This window comes from Pan troglodytes, chromosome 15 (genome assembly GCF_028858775.2).
Source record: "Pan troglodytes isolate AG18354 chromosome 15, NHGRI_mPanTro3-v2.0_pri, whole genome shotgun sequence".
Taxonomy (NCBI): domain Eukaryota; kingdom Metazoa; phylum Chordata; class Mammalia; order Primates; family Hominidae; genus Pan; species Pan troglodytes.
The window spans coordinates 85839799-85854085 of record NC_072413.2 but is presented as its reverse complement, the minus strand read 5'-3'; the positions used below and the strand labels follow the sequence as shown (position 1 = coordinate 85854085).

At 40.9% G+C, this 14287-nt stretch overlaps 1 long non-coding RNA gene across 1 annotated transcript in view; it reads left to right on the top strand.

Annotated features, from left to right (window-relative positions):
* LOC134808307 (uncharacterized) overlaps window positions 1-11661 on the top strand; it is a 48572-nt gene extending 36911 nt beyond the window's left edge. The window contains exon 3 of the long non-coding RNA XR_010150992.1: window positions 8615-11661. This is a non-coding gene — a long non-coding RNA (uncharacterized LOC134808307). The remainder of the gene's footprint in view (window positions 1-8614) is intronic.
* The last annotated feature ends 2626 nt before the right edge of the window (window positions 11662-14287 follow it).

Sequence of the window (14287 nt, the reverse complement as noted above, 5' to 3'; positions counted from 1 at the left end):
GTCACTATCAAATGGGGTGAACTCTTTGTTCTGCTTCTCTCCTTATAACACGCAAACAAACAAGCAAAACAAAAATGAAGACAATTCCCTGAGCTTTAATGAGTGACTATCTGTTGAATTTAGCTAATCATACTTGATAGAAAGAGCTTTAGGCAAAGAATCAAGCCCTGTACATTTACCCATCAAAAGAATCTGTAACTGAGAGTGTCAGGCAGGCCACTTTATGTTTGAATCCCTTCAACACAGTTTTCTCTGGGAGGGGTGGATGTTAGATAAATTATTTTGTTAATTTGCTGAGATGTTGTTTTTTGGTTGGAGTGCTATCCTTTCCCTGGCTTGAACTCTGCTGTCCGCTTAATAAGAGCTCTAAAGATGCTTATTGGAAACACAATGAAGAATAAAACAAGGGTTAGAAGATTGGAAGGAAACTAAGTAGTGAGGTTTTCAGCCACCCATGTTGTAATATTTGACAACCTTGGAATAGGATGACTTTCATGTATTTTTTAAAGCAAGGTAAGACTAAGATTAGAGATGAGTTATATAATTTTTCTATTGTCTTGAAAGATACAAATGTGTCTGCAGAGACATAAGTCTACCAGGAGCTAAATCTCAATGAAATGATAATCACTTATTCCTCTTCCTTCCTTCCCTCTTTCCCTCCCTCCTTCCCTCCTTTCTTTTTCTTTCTTTCCCTTTCTTTCTCTTTCTTTCTTTCTTTCTTTCTTCCTTTCCTTTCCTTCTTTCTTTCTTTTCTTTTCTTTCTTTCTTTCCTCTCTGCTTCCCTACATCCTTTCCTTTCAACAAATTACTATATTCAGTTCTACCTATGTAAAAGACTCCTTGTTCTTTTGAGCTAGGTAACCCTCAGGCTACCATCTTGTCTCTCTCCTTCCTTGCACAGCCATGTCTCATAAAATAATAGCCTCAATTTCCACTTATATTTCCCCACCTCACACTTACTCTTCAATCCAAACAAACTCCATGTCCACTTATGACATTTTGCTGAAAGTCTTCCTGCCAAGTTTGGCCAGACTCTCATAGTTGAAAATCCAATGGACACACTCTCTTCTTGGTTTGTGTGACTTCTCTTGACAATAGGCCTTGTTTTCCCCTTCCCCCTTCCTTACACTTGTTCTCCCCACCTATTATGTTTTGGTCTTACTTATGAATCTGGCTATTTCTTCATAGTTTCTTTCAAGAAGAAAGAAACATTAAATTTTGAGACCTCAAATGTTGGTGTTTCCCAAGGCGCTCCAGTATCCTCTGCCCCTCTCACCCATATGCTTTCCTTGGTGACCTCATTCGTGCTCAGGGCTTTTGCTTACATGCTGCAGGAGAAATAGTACCATGTAGAATCTGAGCTGTGGTGAGACAGGATTCCCACTCGTTCCCATGGTTGCCACCTTTATGAAAGACCCACAAATCCATTCACCCAAATCAGAAACCTGAGTTCTAATCCCTTTCCCTCACTTACCTCACATCCAATTAATAAGTCACCACTTTCTGGCTCCTTACAACCTTTCAAATACAACTCCCCTTCCCCATTCCTCCTGTCCTTGTCTTAGTCCTGATTATTTATTCTCACCTAGATTCCTCCTTACTTCCAATGAGGTCTCTAGTTGCAGAGCCATCCTCCACCTATATCTAGCTAGAACTTTTGAAAACATGAAATCTGGACACTCTCCTGCTCCAAACTTCCAAGGTTCCCCACCTCCAAAGAAAACACTTTTGATATAAAGTCCAAATTCCTTTAGCTCTCTCTTTTTTTGTTTTTTTGAGACGGAGTCTTGCTCTGTCATCCAGGATGGAGTGCAGTGGTGTGATCTCGGCTCACTGCAACCTCTGCCACCCGGGTTCAAGAGATTCTCCTTCCTTAGCCTCCCGAGTAGCTGGGATTACAGGTGCCCACCACCATGCCTGGCTAATTTTTGTATTTTAGTAGAGATGGGGTTTCACTATGTTGGCCAGGTTGGTCTTGAACTCCTGTCCTCAAGTGATCCGCCCACCTCAGCCTCCCAGAGTGCTGGGATTACAGGCATGAGCCACCATGCCCAGCCTAACTCTCTTTTTTATTGCTGTCTTTTTAAATGTAATTGTCAAAAAAATGCAAAGAACTTGGTCTGTATGATACTGAGTCTATGGAATTTGTTGAGATCCCATTTTGCAAAATTGTATGGGACAGTTTTTAAAATTAGATCAATGTATGCTTGAAAAGAATAATTTCCTGTAATTGTTTTTATTGATAAAGATTAGAAGTCACTTTAATTTTTCAATCTGGGAACTTAAACTTCTTCAATCCTAGGAAATTCATTATTGCCTTTCCCCTGTCTTTATGTTCTCCTGTAAATTAGAGTTATTAGATATAAATTAGATGGTTTCATTCAATTCACTCCATTTTTGACCCTCTTGTTTATATTGCCCATCTCTTTAGATGCCTGTGCACATCCTGCGTGGTTACCGAGCAATGCCTTCTAGTTCATTAATCTGTTGTTTAATTTGCCCACTGCATCTTTCATTTCATTGCCTGTGTTTTGCATTTTTGCAGTCTTATTAGATTCTATTAGAAATCCATTTTTTAAAAAAAACCTAATGTTCTATTCTAACATTTGTTATTAATTTTTTCGTTTGTTCTCTTCAATGATTTTAAACATACCAATTATAGTTATTTAGGTATTGTAGGCACTTACTGGTCTTGGAGTGCCAGTTCTACTGTTTATTGCAACTGCTGATTCTGCTTAGGATGGTATATGTCTTGGGATTTTAAAGTTTTGATTATGAACTTATTTCCAGTGGTGGTTGTTTTTCTGTGGAAATGCTGTATATTTGATTGTGACAATCACCTTCTTTTTTTCCTAGAGGACCCAGAAGTTTCACTGTTCCATGACCAGTTTGATGTTAATTTCCCTGTTTGATATTTCTGAACCATGTATCTAAAGTGAATTTGAATTCCACACTTGTCACAGTACAAGCTGGGTGGTATGATTTTTCTGATAGAAGACATTATCCCCCTCCCAGAACTAGTGTGGCAGTGACAAAGAGGCAGAAATCCAAACTACTTAGCCTAGTGAACAAGACACTTCCTCACCTGGCTGCTGTCCCCTCTGTAGTCCCAGCCTTTGTTTCTCCTACACACAAGCCCATCTCTACTTCCACATCAAACTTCAAGGACCCTGCTTCATCATACCACTGGGCCAGCTTATACTGCTCCTAATATCTGGAATGCCATTTTCCCTTTTCTTTCTCTACTGGGTGGCTACACATTCTTTAAAGTGCAGATTGGATGTCATCCCTCTTCGAAATCTTCAGTTGACTCTCTAGAAAACTGATGTTGACACACTCAGATTGGGATGGAGAAAGAGTATGGACTCCACAGATGTTTGAATAGTAGTATCAGTAGCATATGGGATTAAAGGAGAAGTAGGATTCAGAAAATTTTCCATATCTTTAGTGTGAACACTGTAGTGTGCAGTGATATTGTTAATTAAGATAGGGAATCACACAGAGAATGGGGTCAGGCAGGGGTAGATTTTGGAAGGGGATGAAAATGACCTTGGCTTTGAACATATTGCTTTTGAAGTGTGTACTGGTGGATGTAGTTAGGAGTCATTGGAAAATGTCAGTCGGAGGTCAGAGGAGAGGTTGATGCCAGACAGTAGTTATTGCCATGTAAGTGGTGGTTGAAGCTGTGGAAATAGAAGAGCTTCTTCAAACGGACAATGAAGTGTAAAAGGAGAAGGAGCAAGGGGCAAGTTCTGGAGTGGACTAAGGTATAAAGGCAGGCAGAGGGACAAAAAAGGAGGAAGGAGACAGAGAAGGGTATTCAAGGACACCAGAGGAGAGCCAGAGGAGGGCCAGGGGAGAGTGTCCTGCTAGAAGGCGAGGGAGAGGGGGATGTCAGTAAATGAAACAGGTTCAACTGGGTTAAATTCTACATGTATATGATTTGTCTTTGTATGGGTTCCCTTATGCCACCTTTCACTTAGTAAAGTGCTATAAAATTATGCATTCATGAATGAATTCATAAAGGGCATAAAGAGCAAAACTTTACACAGGATTTGGAAACATTGTTCAACAGGTCAATTCTAAAGACAGACTAAATTACACACCTCCTCAAAGCCATTTATGCCTCTTGAATGAAACTCAAGCTCAGCCTGACCTTCGAGGCCTTCCAGATCCCGGCCCCACTCATTCCCTGTAATGGCACTTGTTCAAGTTCAGGCCACTTCATCCGCCTGCTCACTGTTCTCTGAGTGGTTCCAGAGACGACATGGACCAACACCCATCCAGCTGCAAAACTTTCCTCCCCATCTCAACTTCCAGATTTTTCCTTTAAAATTCACCTCCCTCATGAAGCCTAGAAGGATTTTCCAAGACCAGCTGTGGTCTCTTCATCCTCTGAATTCTCACAGTCTCGTGTCTGCAATACCCATTGCACCATATCTGGCAGTGTGTGTGTGTGTGTGTGTGTTTTATGTATATTTGTGTAAGGTTTCCCATCTTAACTCTCACTCCTGGAGGGCAGACACAAAAACATGTTCATCTTTGGGAGCACCGAAGTGTCTAGTACCATGACTTGCATGTTGATGTTTGATACACAGCTGAAAAATAAATGAATGGGTGAATGTGAAGGTGAAGTACTTTGATCTCATTACAGGATCTGGGATCAAAGTATGTGTGGAGTGTGCCAAGGTGGCCCTAGAGAGTCCAGCAGATCAAGAAGTGGCCCCAGACCACAGACATCACCATGGGGACAACCATGTCCCCTGGCAAGAATTAGGCTGGAAGATTTGAGTTCAAGTGAAAACCATATACTTCACGTACCAGAATGAGAGAGGCTCATTTGAGATTTTCTATGGTTCAGCCCTGGCAAAAGTTCAGTCACCATGAACACAGTCACAGTGCATTATAGGTAGCTAGAGGTCAAGAATACATAAACACACTTACATACATGCATAAAGATGTATCCATAATTTTTAAAAAACATATTTGACTCATCTCAGAGTCTCCCAAGGATGGGTTGAGGCCCCACAGCTGTTCATCATGGAGTAGAGGAAAGCCAATGTGAAAGCTCATTTTATGTGTCAATTTGACTGGGTCATGGGGTACACAGATTAAACATTATTTCTGGGTGTGCCTATGAGGGCGTTTCCAGATGAGATCAGCATTTGAATCAGTTGGCTCAGTAAAGTTCATGGCTCTCCCCAGTGTGGGCGGGCATCATCTAATCCATTAAGGGCTTGAATGGAACAAAAAGCAGAGGGAGGGAGGATTTGTCCCCTTCCTACCTGCCTTGTTGAGCCAGGACAATGGTGTTCTCCTGCTCTGGGACTGGGACTTCCACTATCAGCTTCTCTGGTTCTCAGGCTTTCAGACTCAACTGCAGCTATACCACTGACTCTCCTGGGTCTCCAGCTACCAGATGGCAGATTGTCAGACTTCTCAGCCTCCATAATTATATGATCCATTTTCTCATAACAAATCAGAGAGGAGAGAGAGAGAGAGAAAGAAAGAGAACCAGAGAAATAGAGCCAATTGGATTATATCAGTTTGTTCTCATGCTGCTAATAAAGACATAGCAGAGACTGGGTAATTTATAAAGGAAAGCAGTTTAATGGACTTACAGTTCCGCGTGGCTGGGGATGCCTCACAATGATGGTGGAAGGCAAAGGAGAAGCAAAGGCACTTCTTAGATGGCGGCAGGCAAGAGAGTGTGTGCAGGGGAACTCCCATTTATAAAACCATCAGATCTCATGAGACTTATTCACTACCACGAGAACAGTGTGAGGAAACCACCCCCATGATTCAATTATCTCCACCTGGCCCCACCCTTGACACTTGGGGATTATTACAACTCAAGGTGAGATTTTGGTGGGGACACAGCCAAACCATATCAAGGATATTGGAACCCTGAATAATATATGAAGCTTACTCAAAAAAGCATTTAGGGCAGCTCTTAACAAATGCCTGCTGCAGTTTGATCTCTGCAGATGTATATGGGAAAACCCGTATCTGTGTCCACCAGGCAGCCAAGTGCTTGTGTAAAGTACTTGGGAGATGTAACTTGGATCATTTCAGACTGTTTTTTTGGAAATCATTGAAGCCCTACCAAAACCCACTTTGAGTTTTGGTGTAATTCATGATAAGCTGTTCCTTCTCACAAGAGTGTCCAACCAATGGCTGCTTCATTTTCTCTCTCTTCATTTGCTTTTCCCACTCTTATTTTCTCCTTTTTTGTTTTGAGGCAAAAGGGACATTTGGATATAAATTGTTGATGTTCATACTTAGATCTTATTCTCTGTCAAATGCCCTGTCAATGGCAGTGAAGGTGAGGAGTCACAGGCAGGGACAAATGAGCAGAAAGTGCAAAAAAAAACATTCTGACCAGGCACGGTGGCTCACACCTGTAATCCCAGCACTTTGGGAGGCTGAGGCAGGTGGATCATGAGGTCAGAAGTTCAAGACACGAGGTCAGAAGTTCAAGCCTGGCCAACATGGTGAAACCTCGTCTCCACTAAAAATACAAAAAAATTAGCCAGGTGTGGTGGTGGGCACCTGTAATCCCAGCTACTTGGGAGGCTGTGGCAGGAGAATCGCTTGAACTTCAGAGGCGGATGTTGCAGTGAGCCGAGATTGTGCCATTGCACTGCAGCCCGGGCACCAGTGTGAGACTCTGTCTCAAAACCAAAAACAATAACAAAAAAAACCCCATGATGCTATATGGGCTCAGGTTCTGGATACATTATGATTTTTAAACAGCAGATTTCTAGACCTAGTCACCTGCATTTGGATTCATTTATGTCCCTAAAGCAGCATTTAGGGTCACTAGCTGGCAGTGAGGTACATTGGCTGGAGTATTTCACAGTGTATACTATCTGCACCCGGGGATGAATTAATGAGGAAATTCCAAGATAGAGGGGGTAGATAGGCCAGAAGGAGCACCCTAAAACATGACGTTTTATCCATAAGCAGCAAGGCTGGTGGAGGCACCTACCTACCTCATAAAAGCTGCCAGTCAAGGAGAAAAGGAATTGCTTTTTAAAATTACTTCATATATTTGTAGAGACCATAGAAGTCCATGCTAACAACAAATACATTCACTTATTTTTTCAAAAGAGGAATGATACTGGGATTACCTCTAGTAAGTTTAAGTGTATGGAGGAAAATAGCCCGGAACATCTAAGAAGTAATGGAATCATCAGTGAATAAGCCGCTTGGTGTTGCCACGAATAAATCATCCAGGAGCAACCTGAAAGCTATTTAAAATTCATAGTGAAGGGGAACAAAGTCCCTGCAATACATCTTGATTTTGGTAATGCATTTGATACCACATCACAAAATTTTACTTATGAAATTAACTGACACTGGCTTGGATGTGAACAATGTCATAGGGATTGATAATTTTCAGGGGGTCTGTAAACAAGGCATGGTGATGAATAGCATGACATCCAGCAAGGGGTAGTTGATTAGTAGGGGTGCCAAAGAGATTGGTGTTAAGCCTGATCATATGCAACAATGTTATTAATGGTTTCCAGGACAAAGCAAAGAGAATGTTAATGAAATTTGCAAATTATACAAACTGGGGTGGTGCTGGAATAAATTCAATAAGAATGATGGATAGAATTTATTCCAAGAGATATAGACATCCTCAATATATGGGTAATAAACAGCAAAATGAGATTCATTTTCAAAAAAAATGCAAACTGGGAGAGATCAGGTGACAAAATAAAAGAAAAAAATGATTCCTATAAGGGCACTAACAACTCACTTAATTTGCAAGATGCTCCAGGGTCCTTTTTAGTTGGTACCAATGTAGCTCTTTATCTCTTTTTTTCCATCATCCCTTCCTCTTTGTTGCCATACACCTCACATCCTTTTCTGTAACCTCCTTTACTGGTCCATGCCCTTTCTCAACTCTATGCTTTTGCAAATACCGTTCCTTTTCCTTTCATTTCCATGTGTAAAACCTGGTGCATTCTCTAATACCCTGCACATTGTTCATCTTCCTTGATATATGGTTCTCTCCTCCCCTAGAAAGCCACTTTCTCCACTGTAAGGCTATCTTGCTTGGTAAATGCTTTTATTGGGGCTCTGTAATTGCGTTATGACCTTGGAGAGGAAGTAAGGGCAGTGGCTATGTACATGGTCTTCAGGGTCAAACAGAGTCAGGAACCAGGATAAGTCTCACATCAACCACTTACAGGTTGCTTGACCTTAGGTGACTTTTTAGATGCTGCCAAGACTCAGTCGTTCCGACTATAATATGGGTACTGTTTCAGGGATTCAATGACATACTGTAAAAAGCTTGGCCAGTTGATGAGCCAATTTTCACTGCCAATCATTGTCCTCAGTAGTAGCCTTTGCTTAAGACTTTTCGTTTTTGTAATCCATTAACTGTTCAAGGGCAGGGAATTTGGTGGTTTTAAAAAATATTCCTCCTAGTCCCAGGCACAGTGTCTGATGCATAGTAGGCTTTTCAGGGAGCTCGTGAGTAGTACATTAGCATGGTTTTTTTTCTGAAGCTATTAGAGCCATTTCTTTGGCTATATGGATTTTGGGCTCAGTGGAAACATGGAGAAGCTAGATAATTTACATATATTTTCAATTTCTTTTACAGGTGTTTCCAAGGGAAAGCATGTGGCATTTCACCTGAGTTATGTATTGTTTCAAACATCCAGTGGAGGGTTTCTGGTATCTCTCTTGAACTCTGGTGAGCTCATGTCTGAAGCAGTTTGGTGAAGTGTGAGCCAGATGTAGCCAGATGGGTTGGGAGCTACAGAGGGGGCAGGCAAAAGTGATGTGAAGAATGCTCAAAGGGCCAGCCCGTCTGATTTATAAAGAGAAGCATTGAGGGTGTAAAGGCATGCATACAAATACCTGCAGTTATCCAACACATGGGGACCCTGAGGAGGAAGCAGGATCTTGGCACTTTATAACACTTGGAATTAACAATTTGGACAACAACTAAAAAGAAAAACATGAATCCAATATTTCTGATGCCAGTAAAATCTCCTTGGCTCTGGAATAGTCATTTTCCGTGAAGTGCAGCCCTCTCACATGCACAAACTTGCTGAAAACAAAACGATGAAGCACCAGGAAGCTGACAGCCAGTCATTTTCTGACACAATGGTATGTGTTGTCTGATATGCTGGAAATCACTCCAGCCTGCCTGTATTTGTTCACCAGCCCCAGCCTCTGTCTCCCACACATCTGCCAGAAACTTAGTATTAGTCAGTTTTTGCTGAGAAACAAACATCTCAGCTGATGCTGTGTGACAAACATGGGCCAGCAGGTCAGCCGCAGTTTGGCTGATCTAGGCTGAATATGGCAGGGCCAAGCTGGACTCCAGTTGGGTTCAGGTTGACTCATGCATCCTTGGGACATGCTGTCCTCATGGGAGATCATAGGACTGCAGGCCACCAAGCCAAATCACACAAACCCATTTAAAGCCTCTGCTTGTATCACATCTGCTAATAGTCCACTGGCCAAAGCAAATCACATGGCCAAGCTCAACAACAAAGAGGCAGGGAGGTATAGGCAGCCTACATTATATTTATTGGGAGATAATGTAAATGGCAATGCTTAAGATACCCCTCATTCTCTCCAATATGGTGACTTCAAGGAAAGGTGATTTTCAAGCTTTATCTTGAAAATATCAAGCATGGCAGTGCTTAAAATACTCCTCTCCAATATGTCAATACCTGGCAATGCTTAAGATAACCCTCCTTCTCTCCAATATACTGATTTCAAGGAACTGCGATAGTCAAGCTTTATCTTGGCATTAGCACTGGGTGTAGGCTGCAGAAGAATCAGTATCTCAGACAAATGGAATGGTATATGGAAACACACAGAAGTTTCAGGAGGTTTCCTAGGTTTTAACTTACATTAAATACATGTGTTTAGCCTACACTAGTCGAGGGGAGGGGTCGAAAAACAGGGGCCAGCACTCAGTTGGTGGGAAGAAAAATGTCCCTGTTTGATTTAGGACCTGGGTAGATCAATGGCCCCTGAGAACACCTCGAAACTCATTTTGCTCTTCCACAGCCTCATCCACTGTGTTCCTGCCCTGCTGACCTCCTTTCTGTCTCTTGTCACACTGAACTCTTTCTTTCCTCAGGACCTTTGCACGTGCAGTCACCACTGTCTCAAATGCCCTTCCCTGACTTCTCTCAGTTGGCTCCTTCCCCAGTGTTTGTCCTTCACTTACAGATCTGCCTCCCAGAAAAACCTTTCTTGATTGCCTGTGTTGGATATTTTCTAAATGCACTTGAAATCCACTTTTCACCCTGTCCTGTGTTCAGAGAGGCATTGACAGTTCTTCATGACTCCAGTTTCTTCTTGGGGGCAGAAGGTCAGAGGCTGGAGAGAAGTCAGGGGGTTTATCCCCTGGGCTCCCTCTCTGAAGAGTCATGTTGGTGGCCTCTGTACCTCTACTGAAAGCTTCTGTCAAGAGGATGCTCTCTGCCACCTCAGCTTCCTCCTCTCATCCTTTGAGGTTGGAAAAGACTCTCAGCAATTGCTAGCTTTTCTTTTGCTTCCCTCCAAGGACCCTCGCTATTTCTTGCTGGTTTCCCTCAATCCTCTACACACTTTTTCACTGAACAGTCTTTCTCTAAGTTACAACATTTGAGATTGCCATCTCTTCCTGCCAGGGCCCTAATTAACACACGACCCTATCTAAATATGTCTCTCCGTTACTCTTCTTCACTGACCCTTATTTTTTTCTTCACGCACATAGAGTTATATAATTGCAAACTTTATTTATTTACTTGTTTCCTGCATGTATACCTTGGTGACTGTGAGTTCCATGAAGATAGGGACAAGGCTTGTTTTATTTACTGCTACGTGCTCTTCATATGGTACTTGTATGTGGCTCAAAAATATTTGTTATATGAGCATAAAAACAAATGAATGGATAACAAGATACCAGTCAGGTTCCCAGAGAAGAAATTTCTTTAGTTGAGCAATTGCTATTTTTCAGGTATTATGTCCATGCATTACTTCATTTACAATACCCTAGAGGTAGATGTAATTAATGTCTCTGTCATATAAACAGACTTTGAGGAGACTGAAACTTTGAGAGCTTAAATAGCTTTCTAGAAGACATACAGCTAGCAGGTAGTTGCTCAAGGATTTAAACCAAGTTCTGTCTGACTCCAGTTGCCCTGCGTTTAATCACTGCACTGACCTAAATGGCTGGGCATTGGAAGGTAATATAGGGCCTGGTAGCCGTTTCCAATCTCTCATTTAGCTGCAATGGAGAATGTAACTAATAGTTGGATCAAGACTCCTGGTCCCTCCAGGACTACCAGGTGGATGGATCAATCAGATTCAGACTGTGTGGCTAATAGAATACCCCCATCATTTATTTTTCTGTTATTAATGAATGATGGAACTTAAGACTGAGGCACGGTAGTTCTCACCTAGTGGATTCTGCCTCTTTGTTGTCTGTGTGTACTAAGGATATATTTAATAATTTGCTCTTATGTATGTATACGATGTAAAAAGAGGTTAATTCCATACCAAGCAGAACATCTGTCAAAAAATTAGGGCCTTAGTTTTACAAATCCCCAGCCTCCTTTGATTATTGCTGTAACTCATGCAGACAGAAGACAATCTTTAAATTATACAGAACTTCATGATTAAAATATTTTGCCCCTTTTTATAGTTTGGGAAGAAAGAAGATGTGGCTTTAGAGGCTTGGTGTCAAATTAAGTGATAACAAAGTCATAGAGGAACATAATAAATATGCATAAAGGGGCTAAAAAAGGCATTTCTAATAGGTCCATACCATAGGAATTTGCTATGTGCGAAATTGAAAGACTTCCTAGGGAAAAACCTTGGCCCATTCGCTTTTAAATTCACTTTTTATGCTCTTTTATTTAAAAAAAAATATTTTAAGCTCCATTATCCCCTTGCAAAGGAATCTGATCAAAGGAATAATCTCAGAGCTCTGGAGCTCCCAAAATGCTGGCCTGGAGAATGCCTTTACTGAGGACAGGTGCCTTCTGAAACCCCTGCCAGCCCAGGGTTAGGGAGGGAAGCAGCCTTGTTCTGATATTTTTCTCCAAAGACCAACGCTATAGCTGCCCCTAGACATAATCAATCAATGAAAAGAACTCAGAAATATTTATTAAGACTATCTAGGCTAGGCTTAGCAGGTGAGAGAATGAAAGCAACAGGTCTGAGAAAGCTTATGATTCAGCTGGGGAGACTGGGCACACCTGTGTTGTAATGGGCAGTACTGCAGATTTGTTCAAAGTGTAAAATCTGGGGAGTTCTGAACACAAAAGTAGATTGCACATGGGGGTGACTTTTAGGGTACATGGGGATTACATCCAGTTGTAATCTGTGATCCAGAGTGGCAGAAAGGAAGTCAAAGGCTCTTCAAGTGGAAGAATGTCACTAGCAAAGGTTTGGAATTTGGTCTGCAGCGACTAAAACTTCTAGCTGGAGTGAAGGCAGTAGAGAGGCTAGAAAGTGTTCTCAGAGTAGATATAAATTCTGCTGCTGTCTTTGCTGCTTATAAGACTCATGTCCTTGGTTTTTCCTTCAACTCTCAATTTTCGTCTTCCCAAAATACTAACAGGAGGAAGGAATGCTTAGAAGAAACAATAGAGAATGAAAAACAAACCTTTTATTTTTCAGAACAGTCTGTCGAAATCTGTGCAAGAAAGCTTGCAAATTTGCATATGGTTCAACCTGTTTGCCCAAGATTTATAAGAATAGTGGAACTACTCCCTTGGAGAAGCAAAGCTTCCAGAATTTTTCTCCATATTATATAGGTATTTTGGTAACTTTGTGTCATTTCGTTAGCTTTAAAAACTTAGGAGGTGTTGTGGATTTATTTAATGTTTCTTCCATCTTAATCCAAACATTAAAGTTTTGGGAAAGTGCTTTAGATTATTCAGATAGCTCCAAAAAGTACATATAGACACTAAGAAGGGAACAAAAGACACTGGAGCCTACTTGAGGGGAGAAGGAGGGAGGAAGGGGAGGACAGGAAAACTACCCATCAGATACTATGCTTATTACCTGGGTAGTGAAATAATCTTACACCAAAACCCTATGAGACGCTATTTACCTATGAAACAAACCTTCACTTGTTCACCTGAACCTAAAATAAAAGTTAAGAAAATTTTCAAAAAGACATTTAAAGGGTCATCTGAGTTTTGCTGAAGTCTGAGAATTTGAGTGATGTAAAGGACAACTCAGTAAACAGACTTGACTCTCAAGATAAATACCTCTTCATTTTGTTTGAGATCTTTCATGAAGCAGGTTGATTTTTGGCTCTTGTGAATCAGATCACATTTATATAGCAACAAAGAAAACAAATGAGCTCATATAACCCCTATATTTTTCATCTCACAGACCATGAGCTGAATTTTTACCGCTAATATGTTGCTGAAGTTTGCCTATTTTATTTTTTTCTAGAGGGAAGGGAGTGAGAAAATAATGATTTATTGAGCTCCCTCTCCATGCTCCATACTCGGAGCTTTGCAAGTGTTTTCTCATTTAGTTCTCAGTATGACAATCAAGGCAGACATCACTTTCATCATCTATAAAATGGGATAATAATAATGCCTCTGTCTCTGAGATGCTATTAGGATACAACAAGATAATGTGTATATAGTACTTAATGTCTTTCTCATAGCTATAACCATTATCATTATTATGACCATTTCAATTCTATTTACCTCACTAAGGTTATTCAATCAGTAGAAGCTAGGATTAAAGCATTCTTATAAAAAGGCCCCAAATGACCCATGTCTGTAAATAAGATGGGAAATTAGTTGGCCTATTTATTACCACTTATGTGTAAGAAGTAAGCATATATTCAAACACTCCTTAAAAATTTGGTTGGATTTGGATAAATCGGAATTTATTTGGAGCATTCCTAGTGCCTAAATCTTGGTTTCTAGTACTATTCGCCAATAAAAGGAACCAAGGCTCTTTGGATAAATGGCTTATTCTAGGACTGGAGAGGAGACACAGAGAATGAGCATGGGTCACCTTGTAGCATTAGAAAGCCAGGGAGTGATTAGAAAACAAAGCAAAAGAAAAAACCCACACCATTATGATGAGAATGTGTCAAAGGGACACAGCCAACGGAAAGAACTCCCAATGGCCAAAGCTGGAACAATATGAAAAAAAAAAATAACTAAAGTACTATTGGATCATAATGCAAAGCTTAAAATAAATATTTATGGGCCCATACTGACATAAATAAATGATTGAATAATTAAATAAATGGGGAAGAAGAGACAAATTGCCCACAGAGAAGAATTCA